The following is a 27209-nucleotide window of genomic DNA, read 5'->3' on the forward strand; positions in this document are numbered from 1 at the left end:
AACCCGTGTGCCATGTTGATAGTCTGTCTTGTTTCCTGGTCTTTCAGTTCTCAACCCTGGGATGTAAACTGCAGCATGAACCTTTCGAACAGGTAAGGTTTTCTCCTTCAAAACTTGTTACATTTACATCTTTTCCCAGCTGGAACTCCAGATATCTCTCCATGAAGTGTTGTATAGTAAAAGACAACGGAAGGAGGTTGAGGTGATAAAAGCGAAAGGCGTAGACAGCACCGGGGAGACGGAGTGACAGAATGAGGAGGAAGGCGAGAGCGAGGCGGATCTTAGAACAACCTCAAAAGACCTGCTGAAGTGGCGCGATTTTTATGAAGCTGCAGCCATGAGCCTGACGGATATGAGAATATTTCACCGGCTTCAATACAAGCGATATTAACCCAAATCACTTTCAATTATTCACTTCATGAAAATAATATCTTTTCATTCATACCGCCCTCTGTACAGATCCTGACTGTCCTAAAGGAATGGATATTACCTGACAAACCCCCCCAAAAAAAGACGTGACGTGACGTGTATAATTCTGCAATAGAGAGCGTATCGCTGCAGAGATGCTCATTTCCCAGCGCTACTTTAACTGGAAACCAATTGTATTAGACTGGATATAGAACCCACAGATAGTGTCCTATCATCTCGTGTTTGATCAGACTAATTAATAGATTAGCACTTTTCTTATTAGTAATCATTTCCGACCCGGCTGTGGTTCATAAAAATTCCTCGCGCGCGCTATTTTGAGCTCTTAGCAGCACCGCTAGCTTGGACAGTGAAGCTAGTATTTATCGTTTACATCCAGTGCATACACATTGTTTAACCAAGCATTTAATAAGAATACGAGACGATACCGTACCCCGTCACGATGGAAAGACGGGAAGACGATAGCTCCGAGTCCGAACCCCCTGCTCGGACACGGTCGATTCATCGGGTCTTTGTCGAGCCATTTGTTAGGCTAATAGGGGATTCATTAAAGAACTTTGATCCCTGGTTTCCAGCTGTTTAGGGAACGTGAAGGTCCAGGATGCAGCTTTAATTTCAGGTCAAATGCGATTGACTTTCATGTTTTTATTTTCAGTATCAAAGAGCTTAAAATCGTTATACATGAGCTCGTCATTGGTTTCAAAGCGGCTTTTATAAATCGTCCTTCCCTGCTTTCCACTAGAAACATAATAAGGCTAGAAAATCGGGTATATATATATATATATATATATATATATATATATATATATATATATCTCAGTGTACGTGTTGTAAAATGTCTATATAAATGTCACATGTTGTTTTTGGTACGATCTTACTACACATAATATAATCATATCGGACTACTGGGCATTCAGTTGTCTCCGAAACAGTCTCAAAAGGATAAAGAAATAAAGAAAATAATGAAATCAAATGGTAACTGGATGTTTCAAGTCATCACCTGGAAGTTGCCTTCCGTAGCTTCTAATCTTACAGTAATTTCCCAGGTAATCTGATTGGCAGTAGTAGTAATAAAAAAAAAAGAGGCATTTACCACCAGTGTGTAAGACATGCACTGATACCTGATACCGCTCTCAAAATAAAATAAATAAATAGAAAAGCAGGATATTTTCCTGGATAGGTTTCCGGCGTCTCAACAGTTCATGATCCTGACAATACCTTGGAGCTGAAAGAGTGTGTTTAACCTTTGACCTTTTTTAATTTGTGTGTGTGTGTGTTTTACTGGTTTGCTCAGCACTCTCTGGTCATCCTAATTGAGCTGATTTACTGTTATGTACTTCAGTGTCACCGTGAGACGGAGAGAGCGAGATTAACAAACAGATTTTTTAGTCGACTGCTTGACTAGTAGGAACGATGAGCTGATACGTGACGTGTGACGTGATTCCTAGCAGGCGTTCCAGCTATTAAGCACGATAACGGCTCAGGCGAGCATCAAGAATAATTCGCTCGATATTGAGATCGTAATCGCTTACCTACGTATTCGAGGAGCAAAAGGGTTTCCTTGCATTTCATCCGTCGGCTAATAGAACGAAAAGAATTGGCGAGATCGAAATAAGCGTTCTGGAATGTTTTTCAAAGGCTAAATGTAAACGCAAGTGGACGGTACATTAGGAAGTGGTTCGTTAAGTAAGAAAGTTACGTAGTTAATTGGTTTTGTAGTAAATAACCCACCCGTTTTCGGTACACAGCAGAACAGAAAATTGAAGCATATTAATAGACTTAATTCATCAGTTGATAGAGGGGAAAAAAAAACAATTAGCTGATTTTAGCTAACTGATATCACAGCGAACTGTGTTGAATGAATTATTTAAGGAAGCCAAAATGTGACCTCGATTTGAAAAACAAATAATTGATCAGCCCAGTCATTGCTCGTTGAGTCTTGCGTGGTTTCTGGAGCCACCCAATACCCTGACCGGTCACCGAGTGTGTCCTTGAACATCATCGACGTGGCCTTGATTTAAAACACTCTGACAGAGAATCTCTCGGTACAGGAATATGTCCACTATTTCCCCTGCTTCTTGTTTCATGAAAATCTCTCGAATTCTGGAATGTGTTGCTGCACTCGATTATTCCCTTACCTTCACTCATTTTTTTTTTCCACCTCTCCCTGTCTCACCCAGCGCCTGCTCTCGCTCCGAGTTTGCATTAGTCATAATTCAGGAGCCAAGGTCCATTAATCAGCTCTTTCACAGTCCTCTCGCAGCTTTTAGCATGGCAATCAGCTCTATTCATCACAAGCAGACAAACGGACACGCGGCTCCAAACCCGCACCTTTTGTTCCACCTGCATCTAGGATTTTTTATTTTTTATTTTTTATTTTTTACGAACCCGGGATTTCTGTAGGAAATAACGGCCGACCAGTTTGAACCGTGGGCGTGGAACGTGTCACGGCAGCGTGTGCAATACACCACGCGTGCGACGCAAATGTCTGATGACGACGACGAGAAAGATCGGCCCACGTGACGAGAGAGGGGGGGCGAGAGAGATTTAAAGAAAGGACTCTCATGTCTGTTTTGAATAATACTCGACCGGCCCTTTTGCTGATTGCGTAATAACGTGTCGCAGCTTTCATCTCTCCAGAAGGCCGCGACTCGTTAATTCCCTCCGCGTTCTCTGATTATTAAAATGCTAATCGCTCCGACAATCAAGGCTGGCGTGTGCCGGAGACACAAAAGAAGCTTCCAGAAGCCGAGGCGCTTGTTTACCTCCACGTCACTCAAGGCCGCTCGGAAAGGTATTAATATGCTTCGTGAAAAAGACAATGGGTGCTGTGATTGCCCTCGAGCTTGTCTATCTATTCAATCTGTGTCCTACATCGGAGGCAATTATTAAAGGAATATTCAAGCGAAATGAAACGGGACACGAGTCGAGTCCCTACATCAAAATAAATAAATTTGCGTTCTAAAACTCATCATGTATTCTTATGTAAATGTGTTGCGGTATGTATTTGTGTATCTTCTTCCTGTAGATATAGCTCCAACTTGACTGGTATGAATGGAGCGGCACATCAGTCGCACAGGCTTTATTGAGATGTCCTCGCTTCTTTTCTCTTCCCTCCTCTTGTCTTTTTTAAAAAAAAATAAAAATTTATTGGCGCTTAAGCTAATTTCATGGTCCGCAGCTCTCAGTAGGGATGCGAGTCCGTAACTCGTGCTTCGCCGCACAGTGGGGAATTACGGGACACGAAAGAAGAACCGGCCGTCTGGGACACGTGCCCTCTTTAACACAATGCTGATGACTTTACATGCGTACACATTTCAAACCAAGTATTAAGGAATTCTTAACACGGATGTGCGGCAAGGGTTACATGGATTAGCTTAAGAATATTGGAAGCGCCAGTACTTGAAATTAGTTCTTGTTAGACAAGAAGTCAGGGTTATTAGGAAAAATAAGAACACGATAGAGTACAGTCTCCTCTGAAACTATTGGAACGGCACGGCCGATTCAATTGTTTGTGCTATAGATTGAAGAAGTCCGAGATCAAAAGCTGAATATGAGAAGATCTGAGTTTCGAATGAGTTTCATTTCCTGGTGTTTATATGTAGGCGTGTTAAATGACATAGAACACAGTATGTTTTGTATCAGACCACTCAATTTCTAGGCAAGCAAAAATATTGGAACATGTGACTGGCAGGTGTTTCTTGTTACCCAGGTGTGTCTTGTTTGACTGATTCTTTAAACAGTACATAGCTCTGAACGTCCGCTCTTGGTTTGAGCCCTACGTTTTGCCCGTGAAGACCGCATTTGTTGTTAAAAAGGACAAGCCAACATGACGATCGGAGAGCTGTCTATGGGAGAAAAGCAAGCTGTTTGGAAGCTGAGAAAAGACAGGAAATCAATCAGAGATCTTGCACAAACACTGAACATGGCCAGTACAACAATTTGGACCGTTCTGAGAAAGAAAGAAACCACTGGTGTACCGAGTAACAGACAACGAACGGGTCAGCAACAGATGGTTGTTGTGCAAAACATTGTATAGCTTTGAAGAAAACCCCCACAAATAACAGTTAGTGACGTCATCAACAACTTCTACAGGCCAGGGGTGAAGGTGTCACAATCCACCGTTTGAAGAAGACTTCAAGAGCAGAAAAAAAGATGCCATACCATGCCACAAGATGCAAACCAGTCATCAGGAGTAAGAACCAGAGAACCAGAGTGGAATTTACAAAAGACATACAGAGATGAGCCACAAAAGTGGCTACCAAAGTGATGGAAAGGCCAAAGTGTGGAGAAAGAAAGGATCTGCTCATGATCCAAAACATACAAGCTCTTCTGTGAAACACGGTGGAGGTAGCGTCACGGCTTGGGCTTGCAGGGCTGCTTCTGGAACATTCTCACTAATCTTGATATTGATGATGGAATTCATGATTGTAGCAGCAGCATGAATTCAGAAGTGTACAGGAACATTTTGTCTGCTAATTTACAGAGAAATGCATCCAAACGAATCAGGAGGAACTTCATAATGCAGCAAAGACAACGATCCAAAACACACTGCCGACTCAACACAGGACTTTATCAGGGGGGAACGTGTAAGGTTTTAGTTTACTTCACGACGGATCTGTTCCTATACTTTTGCTCACCTAAAAATCGGGTACAGAAGATACAAAAGGTTGTATGTGTTATGTTATTGAAGACATCTAGATGTAAGTACCAGGGAATAAAAGCTCAAATCGTGAATTCTCATCAGTCGTTTGATCCCAAACCCAAATGTCCTTGGTGTATAGCACAAACAAATAACGGATCAGTTTTTAAAGGCTTACAAGGTATATGACTCATGTCTCTGCCTATACTTACCTTTTTTTTTTTTTAAAAAAAAAGAAAAAAAAAGAAAAGGTTATGCTAACTTTAAATAAATAAATAACAGTGAGAGAAAAATGACTATAATTGAATGAAATAAAATCAGATATATTTTTACATCTTAAGGGTTACATGATAAAATAACAAATTAGCAAATCCATCAATAAATGAATAAATAAATATCTACCGATTTTATATAAAGTGATAGATCAGCTGGTTGGATTAGATAACGGATGGATGTTACATCTCTAATAGATCTTTTCACGATCTCCCAGCCTGTGTTCTCTCCGCACAGGAAGCCGTAACGTATGTAAAAAAATGACATGTTGTGCTTGATGTTCTCACATTATGCTCTTTACGTAGACTGATAGGAGACACTTAAAAGTGTTTGAAAGCATCTCGAGCCCTGTCATCAGTCCCATATCAGTTGTCATTAGAAAGACATTAACAGTGCAAATTGTCGATACCGGTGCGATCCTTTAAAAGCCCGCTGCAACCTCACACCCCGTTATGTATTTCTCTGCACACAGACATGTAATTGCAGCCCTTTTTTATTTTTAGAGACAGGAGTTCAGCTCGATTATTAGTACTCCCTGCACGTCTGAATTTTACAGGAAAAAAGGGACAATTACTTGAAGAGGTGATCAGCCGCGGCGGCGCTTAACTTGCTGCAAGGACCGAGTGTGTAGCTTCTCACGTCTCTCTTTCTTTTGTTATCCTTTTCCCCCGCTGAAGATAATAATTGTTTTTGCTCATTTAAACGCTATTGTTGAGTTCAGACTTGCTAACGGGTTATCTTATTGTTTTTGTTTTTGTTTTTTGTTTTTTATTATTTTATTTCAGTGGAAACCCCCCCCACACACACACACACACACGCACACACACACAAAGATAAGAATCAAATCTTCCAAACGAGCAGGAAGTGATGTTAAAGGGAACTGCATACATTTTGGCCTTGTCGTTCCAATAGTTTCGGAGGGGCCGGTATACAGATTATTAATACATTATGTGCATATTACTTACCATATGTATCCGCCTAGCAACTGGAAAGATGGTTGATGATGGAGCTCCAAAGTGATAACAAGTGTGTGTGTGTGTGTGTGTGTGTGTGTGTGTGTGTGTGTGTGTCCACATCTTAAAGAAGAGACCTCAAATGAACAAGGCATATGAGCATGATTGTGACTAATACTGACTTCCTAATTGCACTCGTGGGTCTTTTATAAAATGCTTCAGGCCAGCCTGTCTGTGTAAACAAGCATCCCACCAGCACCAAGCAATATTTCTCCCAAAAAAAAAAAGAAGACGGATAAAAAGAAAAGCAACATATAACTCATCTTGCAGCAGCATCTGGCTGAGGCAGTTCTGAAAGCCAGTCTGACCTCTGTCTGTCTCGCACACGCTCCTGAGAGCGCCCACAAAAGCCGCTCATTTCCGCACGGTCATTACAGGGCTTCAGAGCTTAGTTATACATGACGTGATATTAATTATTGTTGGTAAACAATGGCAGTTACGGAGATGATTGCACGCAATCTGCTTCGCCCGTTCGGCGTCCGCTATTCTCACAAGCGATTAAGAGCCGCAAACCAGGACAGATGTTCAAGATGAGTTCATTGGCATGTTTAATTAATTGCACTTGAGATAATTATTCAATCATTGCTTTGATTACTTTTAGCCGCTTCCCAGATTACGCACTAAACGGCTGCTCGCTGTCAGTAGGATTGAAAACGGGATTCGGTATTTGCAGTCGGATATTAAAAACGATACACAAGTGCAGTAGGACCGGCGGTGACTGCTAATCGGGTGTAACGTCGCTTGATTTCAGTGTGCTTTATGTCTGATTGTGGTATTTCCATAGCAGTAAGACCTGTTGTTTGCTATCTACTGTAGCTGCAATGTTTGCATTAGCGTAATGGAATGTGTATACAGTATATTAGAGGAGTTATGGAAAGTTACGGGGTGGAAGCAGAATCATAATAGCGTATTATAAAGTGAAATATAAGTCGAAAGGACCGACTATAATATTCCAGTTGAACCACATAAGAGAGGAGTTTCAATTTAATGAAGGGAATTACAAGACTTGTATTCTTTCCTGACGAAGGCGTTATGGACAGGAGTGTAGGAACGGCTTTACTGGAGAAAACACATAGTCAGATACATAATTGCAAAATAATTTTGTTATTAATAATAATAATGCACTCAAATTTTCACACAAAGGAAGAAGGGTTCAAAATATACAAAGTAAACAACGTACGTACACACTCCCGAGGAGACGCTTTGCTGGACCGGAGCTCCTTGGCGTCCTCCAATTCTGTAGCTTCATTCTTCTGCACGTAACTCTCCGAGACTGCTCTCCTCACTTCCCCAGCTTTCCTGTTCCATAGCTATCGATTCGGAGTCACTGGAGCGATCGGAAGGCTCGTTGGTCAGAGGAGCGAAATCGTCATCGTCGAACCCCCAGTCCTCAGAATGGTCTGCCGTGTGGAATAACTTCTCTACGTTAACTTGTCCACAAAGATCAAGAAATCTGTTCTCCAACAGATCCACTCAGAGCCTCAGTGCACAAAGTTAGAAGTCTGTTCATCAGTTCTCCTGAGGGGAGACATCAGGAGGAAGCGCGTGTGGAGGACCGTTAGCCAGCACGTTCAGTTGCAGTAATATGGCCATGCTTGTGCTCTTCTGAGCAGACACTGCATCAGTCCTGTCGTCACGGAGACTGTCCGAGTTTTCCGGATAAAGCAGACATGACTCCAAATCTTCATCTTCTATTGCCTTCAGAAAGGAATAAGCGAAGGCGTGATGTATCCACTTAGCTCCAGCAGTAAAGGCCTTAACGAGGTCAAACGGAGTCCCCGTTTTTGACAGCAGCTCTTCATAGATCCTGTCTATGACTACAGGGTGGAGCTGCTTGGGGATGTCCCCACCATCAGCCACACAAAGTTCAGGCATCCTGGATAAAACTTTAAGCACGGATTCTGCCAGTTGCCCCACTCGTTTGCTCTTAGCCGCTAACATCAGTGTTCTGGCAGGATTCGAGCCACATGCCCGCTGTGCTCGTAGTAAAATGGCGTGAGCACAGTGGTGCACAGCGAAAGGAGAGATTATAGGAAGAGCGAGGTTACTGATGCATGTGATCCTTCCTGACTCATCTTCCTGGCTTGCACTTGACAAAGTTGAAATGGAGTCTGCAGCTTCACTCCATTGTATCATCACTGAAGCAGAAGCCATGTCACGTTCGACCTGCAGACAAACATACTGCATAGTCAAGTTACCCCAATGACCTGGTGGGTACATTTTTTCTTCATCCACCATTGCAGAATGTCTATCTCTGTGGTATTATAGAACACAATGAAAAATGAACGGGTAAAAAGGATAAAACGGTTTACCTTTGTGAAACTCTTTGGCGCGATGAAGCGAGACAGCAGTGTTTTCTTCTTCAACTTTGTAACTCCGGCATCAGTCTGAGGAGTCAAAGGCTTCGGAGGAGCGATGACGTCATCGTCAAACCCCGAGTCCTCGGAAGCATACGCCATGTGGAATAATCTCCCCACACTAACTTGTCCACAAAGATCAACAAAAACCTTCCGATAGAGTTCTTCAATGTGTTCTCCAACAGATCCACTCAGAGCCTCAGTGCATGAAGTTAGAACTCTGTTCATCGGTTCCTGAGGGGAGACATCAGGAGGAAGCGCGTGTGGAGAACCGATAGCCAGCAGTTTCAGCAGCAGTAAAATGGCCATGCTTGTGCTCGTCTCGACAGAATCTGCATCAGTCCCGTCACTTTCACTCTCATCACAGAGACTGTCCGTGTCCGGTCGACAAAACAGGCTCGACTCCAAATCGTCATCTTCTATTGCCTTCAGAAAGGACTGAGCGAAGGCGTGATGTACCCGCTCAGCTCCAGCAGTAAAGGCCTTCACGAGGTCAAACGGCGTCCGCGTTTTTGACAGCATAGATTCATAGATCCCGTCTATGACTACACGGTGGAGCTGCTTGGGGATGTCCTCACCATCAGCTGGACAAAGTCCGGGCATCTTGGATAAAATCTGAAGCACGGATTCTGCCAGTTGCCCCACTTGTTTTCTCTTAGCCGCTGACATCAGTGTTCCGGCAGGATTCGAGCCACATGCCCGCTGTGCTCGTAGTACAATGGCATGAGCACAGTGGTTCAGAGCGAAAGGGGAGATTACAGGAAGATTGCAGTTCCTCATGTACTCGTAGTCCTCACTTGACAAACTTGAATTCATGTCTTCATTCCATGGTATTGACTCTGAACCAGAAGTCATGTCACTTTCAACCTGCAGACAGACATACCGCATATTCAAGTCTCCCCAGCAACCTGGTCGTGTTTATTTATTAGAATTATGATAATTAATTACATATAAAATGACTGTAGAGACAAATACGATATACCCGGTGTTTTGAGAGCGCGCTTATATCTGGGACGGTCTTACTTCACTGTTCTCACAAGCGTGAAGAAAAACAATCGCAGTCTTGTAAAATGGTCGTCTTACAGAAGATGTTTTATTTATTAAATCCCCACACAGCCATAAAATGCTGTAAAATCTATAAGAAAGTCTTCCCAGAAGAGTGGAGGTTATTATAACAGCAAAGGATGGAAGTGTAGCTAACCTGGAACGGGTTGTTTTTCGCCGAGGAAAGCAGAGACGCATTTTTTTGAAGCGTAGAGGCCTCCGTGATGGTATACGGTACAATTCTGTCCTCCGCTGTGATTTCCCGGACAGACCTAAAAACAAGGAAGCTATTAGAAAGTATCCAGTTTAAGGGGAATTTTGTTCTTTATTCATCGATTACGGAACGTTTGAGGACTTACTTCAGATTCATCTGAATCATCTGGTTCACTCCCTGTCCTCGGTTTCTGTTCGGACAGAAGAAATTATTACAAAAAGCTCAAGCAGGTCACAGGACATTAGATTTTCCGAACATGAGCGGAAGATACGGATTACAGGATGCTTTTTTTTTTCTTTTTCTCCATCCACCGTATTACTATAGAACCCAGTGAAAAACGAACGTGTAAAAATAATAACGCAGTATACCTTTCGGAAAATCTTCGACAGGCGTAAGCGAGACAGACGCGGTTTCTTCTTCGGCTTTGTAACACCAGAGTCAGGTTCAGGAGTCATGGTTGTCAAGTCAGGTTCTCTTGAAATACACCTTGATGAGAAGAGCGATGACATCATCGTCAAACCCAAAGTCATATCACATATGCATTGTTTACGTTTCCATATTACTTTAGGGAAAAATACAATGTGCAAATTTAGATCGATTTGTCATATATTTACCCTAACATTCCTCCAAACGTCCCTGGAGACGCTCATCACTGGTTGCCTGATGTTAACAGGAAAAGCACCGATCCTAAGAGAGAAATCACCGTCTCAAAGTCACATTTACATGTTAATGATCCGACATGCATGAATCTCAAAACCCGAGTTTAAGAGTGTGTTTGTATACTTTGCTGTTCTCGCAACACGTCCCCGAGAAGGGAACGAGACGTAGCGTGACCACGACAGGCCTATAAATAGGTTGTGATAGTACACAGACTTCAGATACCGGTTCCCAGAGCGTGAAGCTCACGCGACGTCGAGTTCTCTTTGAAACGGAACGGCTCTCGAGAGCGTGAAGAAAACAGTTGCAGTCTTCTCAGAGAAGATGTTTGATTTAGCAGGCTCATGCGTACACGGGCGCGTTGAAACTCTCGGAGGGTTTTAATAGCGATCGCGTTCATCGGGCGTTTTCGTTATGAGCTTCATCGGTACGTGTCTTTTCCCGACCGAGTCCAGAGCGCATAACGAACTTCAGGGGCGTCACGAAAACGTATCAAAACACTGTGGTTTTTGTGTGTTTTTTTTTTCTCAATAAAAAGACACGAGGAGACATTTTACAAGCAAAAAAAAAAAAAGACTTGTTTTTATTCAAATGAATTCATTTGAATACATAAAGTACACTAGGTTTTTTTTTTTTTTTAATTATTATTTCTGCTTCAAACTGTAGCTATTTATTTAATAATGGTCATTATTTATTCTTTAAACTGCTTTAAACGGTATAAACAGTATAAACGGTGTGCACACCTCTATAATGAAGTACATATCATCTATATAAATGAATTGTTCCTTCGTTCTAAATGGCAACAACACACACTGTGCATGGGTTTGTTTTATAGTATTTTATTTATTTAGTTTTTTGATCGCATACCTCCGTGATTTACCGTGTTTCTATACTGCATCTAGTTTAAGATGAGGGTTGCCCGTAAAAAAAGCCCAAACTGCCCGCATGCTTCTGCCCTTTGCGGTACTTGGAGTACATGTGAATGTCCTCTGTCACTGTGGGTTACTTACTAATTATATTACGTACTGAAATGTAGGACGAACTGATCACTGCTGGGGGCTTCAGTTAACATCACTTCACCCTTCCTAAACTTCTGTCACACTCTGTCTTTTCAAATAACGACTACTAGGCTTCATACTTCCCCTGTGTTGCTAACTAACTTTAGCTATCTGTGTAGCTCACCCCCTGTTCGCTCTTAACAATTCTTCTTCTGTTTTTTTGCTAGAAAAAGTGGTGTCTAGAGTCTCTTCGCTTATTGATTGAGTAAATGATCTGTTTTCTATGATCAGAGAGTTTTATCTGTCATTGTGTTGATCTGTTTAGTTCTGTCTTTAGTTTGATCTCACTCACATATACACCATACACTATAACATAAAGCTTCAACTTTAATCTGTAGTCATGGAGTAAATTGATATATATATATATTTATTTTTACTCATTCCAACCGGAAATGTTAATTAGATACAGGGTGTCCGAAAAGTATCCATACACAGGGTAAATTAACACATTTTAGCGAAGAAATGTGTTAGATCTGCTGTAGATAGCTTAGCGTTTGTCGCTACGCTTCACTGACACTTTTCTTAAACTTTTCTACATTTCACGAGGTAAAAAAAAAAAAAACAACAACACGGTATTGCCTTCTTGAAAAACAAGACGGCATGTCAAGTGGAGAACGTCGGAGATTTTCGAATCCACCCGCAGAATTGAATCGATGTAATTCGCTAAGTTTTAAAGCACACCGTGAATGGAGAGAGACCCTCGCTGTGGACTCTAAATGGCCGAATGGATCTAACTGCGCTGAACTGACTGGGGCCCAGCGGAACGGAATACGGAACTCTGACGGGTGTTCCGCATTACTAAAAAAAACAAAGCAGACCTCATCAGCTCTTTAAAAAAAAAAAAAAAAAAAATTCAAAATGGCTTCCGCTACAGTCAAAGCCGAAGTGAACTTTATCGTCATTCACGTCATACAACATGGAGTGCGCAGCACAACCGAGCTGCGTTTCTCCAAGCTCGAATGTGCAGAAATAATACGTAGTATATCAAATTCATTTAATATATAAGATTTAAATAAAACATTATAATGACGATAATTTAAATAAATACACGATTACACGTAGTACCTGTAAACCTGAAACTAGTAAATATTAATATAAAATGTTCGAGGAATTTGAAATGGAATTATTGCACAGAAAAATAACAGCAGTTTAAGATTTACATTCGTGTGTGTGTGTGTGTGTGTGTGTGTGTGTGTGTTCAGGAGTTAACAAGTTCCAAGACCGCCAGACATGTTTGTGTAGTGTTAAAGGGAGTCGAGTGGTCTGATGGCGTGAGTCTGAGCAGTCATGCACCACACACTGCGGTAGCGTTTTGCCCGATGGCAGAAGGTTAAACAGACCATGGGCGGCGTGAGTGAAGTCCTTGAGTATTTTATCGGCTCTGCTTATGCAGCGTGACCGGTATTGGACCTGTATAGTCGTGAAGGAAGCTCTGATGATTTTCTCTGCCGTCCTCACGGCTCTCCTGATAGTTTACTTATGCTGGCGTTCCTGTAATTCTCTGCGCCAGACTACAAAAGTACCTTTTTATTATTATTATTATTATTATTATTGTTGTTATTTATTAAAAATCCTTTAGCAGTGGTGTACGGTGGACATGTGTACACTAGCAGGCACTGTTTTCTGTCTGAAGTACTACAGACTGACCAGTGATGATGTTTCAGTGCGAAGCTTGCTGTATGCTATAGAATTAGTATGAAGAGGTACGGTAGGACCGTCTGGGTAAAGACAGTGACGAGTTCAGGTTTAAATCGTCCGGATCGACGGATTCCATTAGCAGCTCTTTGGATGCTCAGGGACACCTCCATCTCGCACTCGAGCATTAATCTGTCCTGTCTTCCTCTCAATCTTCCCCTCTATTCCTCTCAATCCAGCCTGTCTTCCTATCCATCTGTTTCAATCGCTCAACCTTCTCCTCGGTCCATCTGGTCCATCCCTTCATCCTTGTCTCCTGTCCTTGGACGTCCTCTTACATAGGATTGCACGGACTTTTGGAAAAATTAGCTCGAAAGTGTAGTTTCGGGTTGTTGTTTTTTTTTGCTTCCGTTCTCATACACGCTCGTCTATGTGAATATTATTAACGATTAGCATAAAATCTATTACAGCTTTAATATGTTGTCTGATCGAAAGAAAGGGCTAGGGGAAAAAGGTTCCCCCAGTGCTCAGCTCAGCTAGCCCTGCTTTCTTTCGGTAAATAAGTGACATGTCTCATTAAAGTGAGAAATGGTTTGTACTTCTTCCCATTTTTTTTTTTTTTTTTGTGTGGTGTCAGTGTCCCGCAGCTTTCTGAGCTCTGCTCTTTTGACTGTGAGCTAACGCTAAAAGCACTAACGCCCGAAAGAGCTGAGGCAAGCAGGTATAGCTGCCAGGGCTAGCACTCTCTCTCTCTCTCTCTATCGCTCTCTCTCTCTCGCTCTCTCAAACTTCATACACACACACGCACTCACACAGAAGCCTTTAACTCAAGTTATTAAACCTAGCACAGATGCTAGCACTCAGCGCGCTAGCCGTTTCTCCCTAGGGGACAAAGAGCGAGCATTTGCGATCAACTAAATAGCTTCACATTATTATTCAGGACTCTATAATTATCTCCCAAAGTGACAGAATGCTCAGGCCTCATATTCATCTCACCAGTTATGAGTAGTGCTTATTAAATGGAATTATGGTTTATAATGGCTTGGTCAATAGGGGTGATTCAGCCCATACATCACTGTCAGCATCAGAGCTTTGGGTAAAACTGCACCGTACGATAAAACGAGCTGCAGATCATGTGCCAGCGTCTGTAATTTTTTTTTTACGCACCGTAAACTCAAAAAGGCACTCTGTTATATTAGAAGTGAGCTCCCGTTATCGATCAGCGTAGCCGATTGTGTTTTCACACACCTCTTTGGAAAAAATAAATCAGGCTGACGACGTCCGTTTAACACTAGCCTCGGTTCTTTTCTCTATACCGCGCCGACGTCAAACACACCGGCGCGCCCCGCTTCACCCGAAAACCGATCGTCACCATCGGCACGTGCCCCAAATCGAAAACGCCCTAAAACCGAACGTTTTGTTACGAATACAACTATCGATCAACCTAGAAAATCTAGAAGAAGAGGAATGGTACAGCAAACAGACCTTTCAGTAGGTTTAAGAGGTTTTTAAAAATTCATACGCTTGCGACGATAAGAAAAGCATTAGCGTCAGTACTCGATGACGGTTTAGAATAGTACGTAAAATAAAAGTAAGGCATCCGAGACGCGGCACTAGTTCGTTTATCCGGTTGTGGACACCGTGTCACACGGTGCTACTGTATACTGCCGCCACTGTTTACGTCGGTATTGTACTACAAGGACACTCAACGTTCTGTGCGCACGCGCCCAGTGGCATATTTATTGAGGAAATAATCCGCGATCCCATTTTCAATCTGCTCCCAGCAAATGGCTCTGCTTAAATAATTTAATATTCAAAGGAAGTATGAAATCATGGTGTTAAGTGAATAAAAAAAATGAAAAAAATAAATAAATAAATAAAGGGACTCTGGACAACTATGGAGAGATGTAATTTGGGTCATTTCAGCTCTCAAAAAGATCAGCCAGTCTGTTGTCTGTCAGAGGCGTGGGATTTATTACGCTTCTGTAAAAGATAGAGATTTGAAGCCATCGGTAAGTTATTGCAAGTGTAAGAAGTAATTATCCTGGTGAAAGTTACGCAGGCTGTAACGGTCGTCCTGTTCAAATCGACCTGGCTGTAATGGAATTACTTAGGCTGGTGATAGACACAGCCGTGCTGTTATAGTTATCGAGGTTTCAGGTTCATCCAGGCTATACATTACCGAAGCACATCTGGTTAAACTAATCCAGCTCGCTCAGCACTTTATACAGCATAGCAACATCTGGTTAGATAGCATAGCGTTATTGCCTTAGCCAGCAGAAACATTACGTTAATTGCACTCAGAAAATGAAAATGATCCCCTCGTCCTGAAGCTCCGAGGACTCGATGTACAGTACATTAGTCACTCTAGCTTTCATATAAGGTTCATTGTAGTGAGTGAATTTTAATATTTAGAGTGAATCACTGCCCGTGACAATCCAGAAACATTAACTGTACATTTTAATGCATGTAAAAGAGTGAGAATGACTTCAGTATGAAGACAAAATAATTCATTTTTCACATTGTTTTAAATTAAGGTGAATTAATTTCCACCACACAGCCTGAAGCGACACTTTTAATTACACATGAAAGTTCCTTTAGTGTAATAACCCAGTGTGTCATGGTTTAGGGGTTTAGTAGTTAGTGTGTGTGTGTGTGTGTGTGTGTGTGTGTTCACATTTGGTGTTCGTGTATTTGGGCCAATCCGATCAAAAGAATACCAGGTTAGAAATTACAACTATGTTTCTCTCAATACACACACTGTACAGTTGTGCTCATAAATTTACATACCCCTTGCACAATCTACAAAATGTTAATAATTTATATATATATATATATATATATATATATATATATATATATATATATATATATATATATATATATATATATACGTATATGTGTATGTGTGTGTGTGTGTGTGTATATATATATATATATATATATATATATATATATATATATATATATATATATATGTATATATGTATATATGTATAGGGATAATAGAAATAGCATTTTGTTGTTTATTTAGTTCTGCCCTGAATAAGCTATTTCACATAACACATGTTCACATATAGTCCACAAGACACAATAATAAGTGAATTTACACAAATTAACCCGTTCAAACGTTTACACACGCTTGATTCTTAATACTGTGTCATTACCTGGATGATTTGTGCGAGTTCTTCACGAGTCCCTTGTTCGTCCTGAGCAGTTAAACTGCCCACAGTTCTTCACAAAAACCCTCCAGGTCCTGCACATTCTTTACTTTTCCAGCATCTTCTGCATATTTAACCCCTTTCCAACAGCGACTATATGGCGTTCAGATCCATCTTTTCACACCGAGGACGACCGAGGGACTCGTACACGACTATTACAAAAGGTGCAAACGTTCACCGATGCACAAGAAGGCGACACGATACATTAAGAGCCGGGGGTGTGTAAACTTTTGAACAGGTTGATCGGTGTACATTATTACAAAACCTATTTTTTGACATTCATGTTCCAATGTCTGGATTTTCCTAAGATTTAAAAGTCCATTGCTGTTTGAAAGGGTGTACTTGAGTTACAACGATATTCTATTATCATTATATCAGGGTCTTAAAATCGTTTATCACAATTATCTCTGCCGCGATATATCGTCCGACAAAAGTAGCTATCGTGACAGGCCTAGCCGAACATGCATTCCCGAAATGGTTAAAGAATGACAAAAGAAATGTTTTGCAAAAGACCATCAACCGAACGAGTCCTGGCGTTTGAACACTATTTAAAAAAAAAGAAAGAAGAAAACAGTGCTCTGAATTCAAGAAAGAAAAAGAAAAAGAATGGAAAGAAAATATTGTGTATCTCTGTATGACTGCAGTGAAAGCCAGTGATAGGCATGCTATTGGGAAACGCAGAGCTTAATGCACTCAGTAGGATGACCTTCCAAGGTCTTTGCTTCTGATTACATTACATTACATAAGGACATAGACACTCAAAAACACACACACACTCACATGTGAAGAGTTTGTAATTCTTCTGTTTACACACTTATATGTGTGCATTTGAGAGCTGTGGTTATGCTAATCACACACATTTCTTTGATACTTGCCAATACTGATATAAAGTCATTCTAATTCTTCGTCTCAGTCGGTCACGGGCATCAAGAAACATTTTATTCAGCTGTGTTTATGTTCGTCACTGATGTGTACCGAGTCGAATGTTTAAGGCGGTGCGGCGTTTAAACAGTGTCCTTAATAGAGAGCGCGAGGACGACTGACCCGCGAGAGCAAAGGTGTATCGGTGAGTGTTGTCGTTGAGAGCGAGGGGAAAGGAAGCGCTCAGTGCTCGCAGTATGGAACTACTTTATAGACATATATAGGTGAATATCTTTGTATGTGCACAATTCAGGGTACCTGAATTGCATCATGTAGTATGAGGTGGTATCTGGTGTTGATATGGGAGCATTTTTTTAGTACAGGTATGAATAAACGCGCGGGATATCAGACCGATTTGTCATATTCGGTACAGCTGTTAGCGCTCGTATACCTTACGTATTAAGTATTTCACCATGGTATTTAAGTCACCAGCAGATCCCCAGCAGTTCCACTCTTTGAATTAAATTACAGGGAAGAAATGAACTTTTCCACGATATTGAGATTTTTTGATATGCACCTGTATGTTGTATCTTTTGAGATTTCGAACACCATCACATTCCAGTCTTTAGTCTTCTGTATAACTTCCATCGTCATCTCTGCAGTCATCCTCTTAAACCATGTGCACGGCTCAAGTGCGCTCCCCTCCCTCTCTGCTTTCAGCTTCTTCTCTGATTTATTCCCTCAACTTTTTCACGGTAGCCATTTTCCCCCGAGCCGCCAGTGTCAACGCAATTATCCTAATTAGCGCTAATTCAACATGGCTGGAGCCGTTTCGCATTTTCAAGCCCTAACGAGAACAATCAGAAAAGGAGGGCCCTCCGCCCGCCACCTCCTCCGGGCACTCGGTAACCGTTCCCATGGAGACCGGCTTTCAGAAGTGACACGGCGAGGGGAGGGGAGGGGTTAGCTTAGGGGCGTAGCTCGAAATCGAGCACCGAGATTAGGACAGGCTGCAGTCTGAAAGGAGTGAAGAGATGGGCGGAGTCTGAGTTATTTCTGGCAGCAATCAAAACTTTTTTTTTTTTTTTTAAAGAAAACAATAGACGAAGAGATTAAAACAAACCGAGAAGGAAAAAAAAAAATCAGGAACTTTTTAAAGAACAAACTTTCACATGCCAAAATCGCAATCTGCTCGTGTAGCCGACACACACTGTCGCTCACAGAACTCTATTACCTTAAGCTTCTTAATCTTGATGTTCTGAGTGTTCAGACGTAGATCTTATTGGAGGGCAAAAGGATGGCATGCGGTCTTTACACTTTTAGCAGCCGAACCGTTGTGCTTTAGGGGATTTGACGATGTAATTTCCAGCTGAGAGAGAGAGAGAGAGAGAGAGGGAGAGAGATGTTATCATTAATTCTAAATTTGCACATTTTTGTGGTTTGATGATTACACTGTTAAAGCCCAGCCGACTGCGTAATCTGCTGCACGCATTATAGGCAATGACGGCTGTGCTGAAATTCTCTCGAAAAAGGTCAGATGCTGTATGTATTTGATGCTATTGTTATTGTTGGCGATAATGAATATCGGATCAGACCAGGACTAATCTTACACTCTGGATCCGATTGAACTCTTATACCGTTGATGTGTTCAATATGCACGTATCTACTAGTGCAAAATCAAAGGCCACATTTTAGACAACTCTAAAACATGTACAGTGGCGTTTTTGCTCCTCGGTGATGGATGGATTTTTTTTTCCTTCCTCCTCTAAAGAGTTTTGAATGCATAGATGAGTCCCTCCTCTTCCTTTCAGAGTTCTTTTTGCTCTGTATGCCCCCTGCCCTTTCTCATTTCCCTTTTTGCTGTCTGACACATGCTGACAGAAAACAAATGGTTTGCTCTCTCTCTCTCTCTCTTCTCTCCCGTAGACACACACTCACACACATGCATGCATTTTTCAGCTCAGGGTTCACTGCTTTGTAGCTGTCAGTGTTGTCAGCAGTCTGAATACTGACCATCTCACCTGCAGAGGCAGACACGGATCTGACCACACATCTGGCGGATATCCCGCTATGCCTTCTTTCGCTTCAGGGCTGCATTTGGATTGAGTGAATGAGACACATCCCATCCCATCGTTTTCTTTTCTTCTCCTGGGTCAAAATAACGCTTTAGGGCTGCAAGCCTAATGAGCACTTTGGAGTGGGGTGGGGGGGAATAAAACGATACGCTGATGTATTTTAGCCTGAGGTTGACATGGAGCTTATGTCTCAGATGGTGTCCTTTGCGTACTTTCAGTGCAAGTCGCGTGTTCACATGAGCAGCATGTACTGTAGAGTAATACTGCATGGTGTTGCAATTCATTTATCTTCAATTTTTTTTGAAGGGCAGTAATGCAAAACTATTATTTTCCTGGAAAAAAGAGGGCTTTAGCTTCAACATGAAAAAAATAAATAAATACGTCACATATCTTGGAAGTGCTGTTTGAACTTTTTTTCCGCAATCACATGGCATGGTCACGTGGTCATCATCAGAGGGCTTTCAAAATTTGAGTCATTTTTCAATATTTAGCCGAAAGTGCTTAAAAAAACAACAAAAAAAAACACTATCCGAGATACGTTTGATAAATAACATTTATTTATTTTTTTGTCATTTAAACGAGTTATAAGTTTGGAGTTTTCTCTTAAATGGTAAAACGTAATTGTTGCCATATGGCAACAGCATGCGATAATGGAACTATTGTATGTGCATTCATGAATTAAGACAGGCCTACATAGCAAAAAAAAAAAAAAAAAAAAAAAGATATGCGGCTTCTCTAGTAGTATATTTAAATATATATTTTTCACATTCATAATTTTAGACATTTTGTAATTCCGCCTTGATGTTTCAAGAGAAAGAATTAAAAAGAGACTTCAACCCAGAAATGTTTATATGTGTCTAATGTTTGTATGTGTTTTGAGTGAGTATACTTTTTACAACTGTAATTCCTTTCTAGAAGATGTAACTTTTACATGCTCACTAGGTGTGTGTGTGTGTGTGGGGGGGGGGGGGGGGGGGGGTTGACGGACTCAGGAAAATGCAGTAATTGGAATCGCATAACTTTTTTACATACATTAACATACATTGTTTTTGAGTATGTGTTGCTTAACACCATTGCACACTGCCCCCCAAAATTTTATTTATTTATTTATTTATTTATTTATTTATTTATTTATTATTTTAACTAATTCAAGTAGTAAAAATCCATAAAATAAAAACAAGCATTGTTTATGTAAAAGTAATAATAAATGCATTAGATGGTTAAAATCCCGATGATGTAGCAGCCATTGTTCTTATTCTTCTTTGCATAGGAACCCTTTAAGTTTTTAGCTTTAACCCAAATCGAACCCAATTATGAAAGCTGAAACTGTTAACCATCCAAAGACCCTCGTGATCAAAGAGCGCAGTGTTCAACATTACCGTCCTTCAACAATCCAGTCAAGTACACATCGAATAGTCTAGGAATACAGAGCATTACCCTAGAACTATCTTTTACAGTTTCCCTAATCTGTTTCAGGTCTCAGGGGAGAAAATGTTCCACTGACCTTCACAACTGCAACCTCAAGGTAAAAATCGACATTTTTATCCTCTACTTCCTTTTGTCCTGCTCTTAGATAGCATTGGCTCAAACCTGTGGTGTTGGTCTGGTTTATTTGTCCTGCTTGATACTGTATGTCAGGAGTTTTATAGACCTACCGGTATTTGTAGCTGTTGGGTGTGTCGTAAAGGTTTAAGAGTAATTCGGGTGTTACTGACGAGCGTTACGAGAATTTAAATCTTCTAGCGCTAAAACCCGCCCTTCACCCTGACCTTAAGGATGGATGGTACTTAAAAAAATAAATAAAATAAATGTCCTCGTCCTCTCAGTCCTCATGGGTGGCTTTTTTTTTTTTTATGATGATTAGCTTGGGATTTGTAACACATCACTAAAGCCATTTTTATTCATTTAAACCAGAGACATCTGGAAAGAGTCAATCAAATCCATCATGCTCTGGAATGTTAATGAATAAAAGATGATACGGTGTCTAGATACGGTGCCTTGCAAAAGTATTCTCTTGGCATTTTCCCTATTTCGGACATAATGGACATACATAAAATAGTCCAAATTGGTGAAGTGAAATGAAAAAAATGATTAAAAAAAAGTGGCGTGTGCATATATATTCACACCCTTCGGTATGAAGCCCTAAATAAGATCTGTTGCAAACAATTACCCTCAGAAGTCACATAATTAGTTCAATAAAGTCTATCTAAGTGTCACACGATCTCAGTGTATATGCACCTAAGGCCCCAGAGTCCGCAGCACCACTGAGCAAGTACAGAATCAGGAAAAGTACAGATCAGGGTTGGGTTATAAAAAATATCCCGAACTTTGAACATCCCATGGAATGCCATTAAATCCATTATTAAAAAATGGAAAGAATATGGCACGAAAGCAAACCTATCAAGAGAGGGCTGCCCACCAAAACTCATGGACCAGGCAAGGAGGGCATTACTCAGAGAGGCAACAAAGAGACCAATAGATAACCCTGAAGGAGCTGCAGAGCTCCACAGCAGTAGATTGGAGTATCTGTCGATAGGACCACTTTAAGCCGTACACTCCACAGAGCTGGGCTTTACATAAGAGTGGCCAGGAAAAAGCCATTGCTGAAAGAAAAAAATAAGCACGTTTGGTGTTCGCCAAAAGGCATGTGGGAGACTCCCCAAACATATGGAAGAAGGTAGTAATATGGAGCTTTTTGGCCACCAAGGAAATCGCTATGTCCGGCGCAAACCCAACACCTCTCATCACCCCGAGAACACCATCCCCACAGTGAAGCATGGTGGTGGCAGCATCATGCTGTGAGGAAGTTTTTCATCAGCAGGGATTGGGAAACGGGTCAGAATTGAAGGAATGATGGATTTAAAACGCTCAAGTTTTCTGTCTTTTTGTCTTATTTCTTGTTTGCTTCACGTTAAAAATATTTCGCATCTTCAAGAGGTAGGCATGTTGTGCAAATCGAATGATACAAACCCCGCCCCCCCCAAAAAAAATCTATTTTAATTCCAGGTTGTAAGGCAAAAATATAGGAAAAATGCCAAGAACACAAGGTGAACACTGTACTTTTAATTACAGATCCTGCATGCTAAGCCAATGTTACGCGTGGACAAAATCTTCTCTAGGTGCCTCTTTTTATACTGTAAAATAAATCGCTGTAAATACAATGAAACAAAATCCAAACTTTATCTATAAAAGCTGTGAAAAGTGAAAGCTAGTTTACTAGAAACTAGCCGGCTATATGCGGGTGTCCTATATGAATATTCATACATCGTTGCATTTTTTATTAGGGTAGAGGTGAGGCGAGAGATGTTCCTACACCATGTGTAATACCTCCTTTGGTGGAAAATTATATACCACACATACGCAAGTAGGAAGTCTTATTTCTTGGGAACTGGATAAAGGTCAAGGGTTACGGATCATTTCGGCGTTACGAACAAGCCGGAGATGATGGTGACGGGGGGAAAAACACGATGACGCGTGAGTCATCGAGAGGATCTGATCCTCCTCTGGTCAACAGCGTAAGGCGCACTGAGTGAGATTAACCGAGGTAATCGCAGGTCGTCCGCTCGTAATAAGTTGCACACACAAAAGAATTACACAGCAATAAGCCCTTAGATAACTCATCGAGCGTGTTACATAAGGACACACATTGTGAATATGTAATGGCGCAGACGGGAGGCGCTGTTTCTCTTTCCATGTTTGAATTTCAAGTGTCCTTTGTTTTTTTTGTTGTTGTTGTTGTTGTTGTTTTTTTTATTAACGATGCCTTTAATTAGCCAGTGCAAACGCTTATTAGGTGCATAAATCATTTTACACACTGCACGGTCACAATAAACATGTTCCACAGGTACGGTATATACATATTGAATTTCTTCTCATTTAAATAAAACTGGCTGTGGAAAATGTTATTATTGGAGTTGATTGACTGTGTTTGCATTTGGAATAGCAGATATTTAAAAGATCACCTTTACACGATGGTATACAGGATTAACAAAAAAAATATGTTTCATAATGACCTCTGGTTGTCTGGGTGAAGTGGAAGGAAGAGCTGTGTTAAGTATAAGGATCTGTGTGTGTGTGTGTGTATATATATATATATATATATATATATATATATATATATTCTTAATCATGAGGACACTGAAAGAGCGCAGCTTTTGTTCAAATATCCTGAAACACTGAGACGCTGAGGATTTCCTGACCCGGCCCACTTTCTTTTACGCCATGAAATCCTTCTTATTTTTTCGAAACATCATACGAATGGCACACACTCACTTGGCTTTGTGAAATGGGGCCAGGAATAATAGGCAAACGTCAGTAAAAGCGCAAATTCGTATTTCATAAGGTTCCCCCTGACACCCAACACGCACACAAACACCTCGTCCCCTCCACCATTTTTCTTCTCTCTCACTCTCTCTCTCTCTCTCTCTCTATCTCTCTTTATCTCTCTTTCTGATCACTCTGTCAGCATCTAAATGCTAACCGCCCACATTACTCCACGACACCCTATTGACAGATGACCCTTCCTTATCCAATCCATTTCACACACACACACACACGCACGCATATACTTCGACACAATGGCGCAAGCAGGCTTATTTGGAGTTTACATCAGAGCTGCATTATTATGAAAGATGGCTATTTATGTGTCTCCTTTTTACCGAGGTCGTTTGGGCGGATGGAAAAGGCGCTTTTCAGGATTACGATTCCTCATGCACGCTCCAAATCACGTTGCAAATTCAATGTGAAATTGGCCTACAGTTTGCTGAATACTGTCAGCCTCTGATGCACAGGGCTCACAGTGAAAGGGGTCATTTATATGGATTAGTTAATGTGCTTTTAGAGCGAGAGAGAGAGAGAGAGGGAGAGAGAGACCCTGTGGACATATAAATAAGTCCTTTTCAGTATGATCACTGGCCTGTTTTCTTTGTCTCTTTTTCTCTTCTCAAACTTTTGATCTTCTTTTATCGTCAATTATTTGGAAATAATAATACCAAAGACACTGTACTTGTCTTCATTTGATTTGGTATTGTAAGTATGGACTTGCGAGGCGAGAGCCACTGTAATTAATGAAAGATGAAAGATGAAAGCGCGCCAGACGGAGATGCAGCGAGACAGACAGGGCGTAGTGTATTATAATGCAGTAGTGCAGGCATCCCTCTTTCCCACACAGCATAACGGACTGTTCACTGAAACCTCCAAAGTGTGATGGTTATGACACGCGGTCTGTACGGCTCTACAGCTTCATCCTGTAAAATTCCACCCCGTCGTAGAGGAGACATATCTCACATCAGGGCACAGAGACCAATCCACTATCGATTGCATGACTGTTTCGGGGCAAAAAAAAGTGTAGATTAGAATGTGGATGTGAGGCTTTGAGGAGTTACACACACATTAAGTATGACGGCATTAGGTTTTGTTATTGTTTGCTCTTTAAATGTAGACAACACGAACGAACAATATATTTAAGACACAGATAAACTACAGCTATATACAGCTATATACAGCTATAAACTACAGCTATAAACAAACTACAGCTATATACGGCTATAAACTACAGCTTTATACAGCTATAAACTACAAACTACAGCTATATACAGCTCTAAACTATAAACTACAGCTATATACAGCTAAAAACTACAGCTATATACAGCTATAAACTACAGCTATAAACTACAACTATATACAGCTCTAAAGTATAAACTACAGCTATATACAGCTCTAAACTATAAACTACAGCTATATACAGCTAAAAACTACAAACTACAGCTATATACAGCTCTAAACTATAAGCTACAGCTATAGACAGCTATAAACTATAAATTACAGCTATATACAGCTAAAAACTACAAACTACAGCTATATACAGCTCTAAACTATAAGCTACAGCTATAGACAGCTATAAACTATAAACTACAGCTATATACAGCTATAAACTACAGCTATAGACAGCTATAAATTACAGCTATATACAGCTATAAACTATAAACTACAGCTATAGACAGCTATAAACAATAAACTACAGCTATAAACAACTATAAACTATAAACTACAGCTATAAACTATAAACTACAGCTATATACAGCTATAAACTATAAACTACAGCTATAAACTATAAACTACAGCTATATACAGCTATAAACTATAAATTACAGCTATATACAGCTATAAACTATAAACTACAGCTATAAACTATAAATTACAGCTATATACAGCTATAAACTATAAATTACAGCTATATACAGCTATAAACTATAAACTACAGCTATAAACTATAAATTACAGCTATATACAGCGATAAACTATAAACTACAGCTATAGACAGCTATAAACTATAAACTACAGCTATAAACAACTATAAATTACAGCTATAAACTATAAACTACAGCTATAGACAGCTATAAACTTTAAATTACAGCTATATACAGCTATAAACTATAAACTACAGCTATAAACAACTATAAATTACAGCTATATACAGCTATAAACTATAAACTACAGCTATATACAGCTATAAACTATAAACTACAGCTATAAACAACTATAAATTACAGCTATATACAGCTATAAACTATAAACTACAGCTATAAACAACTATAAATTACAGCTATATACAGCTATACAGCTATAAACTACAGCTATAAACTATAAGCTACAGCTATAAACTGTAAACTACAGCTATAAACTGTAAACTACAGCTATATACAGCTACTTCCCAGGTCATTGTACTGTTCATTTGGATGTGAACGACGGTGAGCGCTTACGCGTCTGCCGTTTTGTTTCCTTAGCCAAGAAGTGAACAATCAGAGCAACTTTTACTTTTGAGTAAACCATTCTGTAGTACAGCTGGTAAACTATATATGTTCTTTTTTTTTAAATGCATTTTACCATCGGTAATATGTACAGTTGGAGTAAATTATACAACTTATAACTTAATAGCAGTTAGAATATCATCATATTATCACTACCCCACCGCTATCTTCCAGAACTCCATCCATTTATTGCTATGTGCTGATCTTTGCAAGTTTATTACCAACCCCAGATCAAATCTGTCCCACTCAAAATGCAGAACAGGGACAGCTGTCCTACAAGGTTCCTTATCTGATCATTGTTTTGTATTGATAATTACACCTACCGTCGTTTTATTGTTTATAATGGTTTAGAAAATCTGGAACCTTCCACTGAGTTCACGCAACTTTTCTGTGCACAGCTGCGGAGATATTTTTGTCAAATATCTATGTAAAATTTTCCTCCCAGAACTTCTTCAAAAGGAGTAGTTTATATTTGTGACCTCCTCTAGAAATGCGGAGGTGTTCTCTCCGAATTCTTCACTCTGCTCTTTGGATTTTTTTTTTATTTATTATTTTTTGCGGAGGCACCGCTGAGTGAAGGAAGGCAGTCTGGCAGAGTTTGAGTGTTTGACACGAGCTTAAGACGAGACTGGCAGCCATTAGTGTCAGAAAGAGCCTCTCTCGGCAGAAAGATGTTAGCGCTGGCCTTGCTAATCCACCCCCAGCTACTGCCAGTTTAACACACCAAGGCTCTGTAATGCCACGATTTACACACTTCAATTTACCCTGGCATCCAACAGCCGAGAGCTATGGCTGGCTGAAATACTCTCTCTCTCTCCCTCTCTCTCCCTCCCTCTCTCTCTCTGTCTCTGTCTGTCTCTCACTCATTTCCTTCTCCCTCTCGCTCTTCTATACACACACTTTGGATGCTGTTATGGGTATGAA

The 27209-nt window shown here is 40.6% G+C and overlaps 1 protein-coding gene across 1 annotated transcript in view; it reads left to right on the top strand.

The window, feature by feature from the left end:
• LOC108260822 (protein tyrosine phosphatase receptor type D) overlaps positions 1 to 27209 on the top strand; it is a 416825-nt gene that overhangs the window by 166391 nt on the left and 223225 nt on the right. Inside the window, exons 7-8 of the mRNA XM_053677696.1 lie at positions 48 to 92; positions 20953 to 21001. The gene's annotated coding sequence lies outside the window, so the exon portion shown is untranslated. The remainder of the gene's footprint in view (positions 1 to 47; positions 93 to 20952; positions 21002 to 27209) is intronic.

Source organism: Ictalurus punctatus, chromosome 29 (genome assembly GCF_001660625.3).
Source record: "Ictalurus punctatus breed USDA103 chromosome 29, Coco_2.0, whole genome shotgun sequence".
In the NCBI taxonomy this organism is placed as follows: domain Eukaryota; kingdom Metazoa; phylum Chordata; class Actinopteri; order Siluriformes; family Ictaluridae; genus Ictalurus; species Ictalurus punctatus.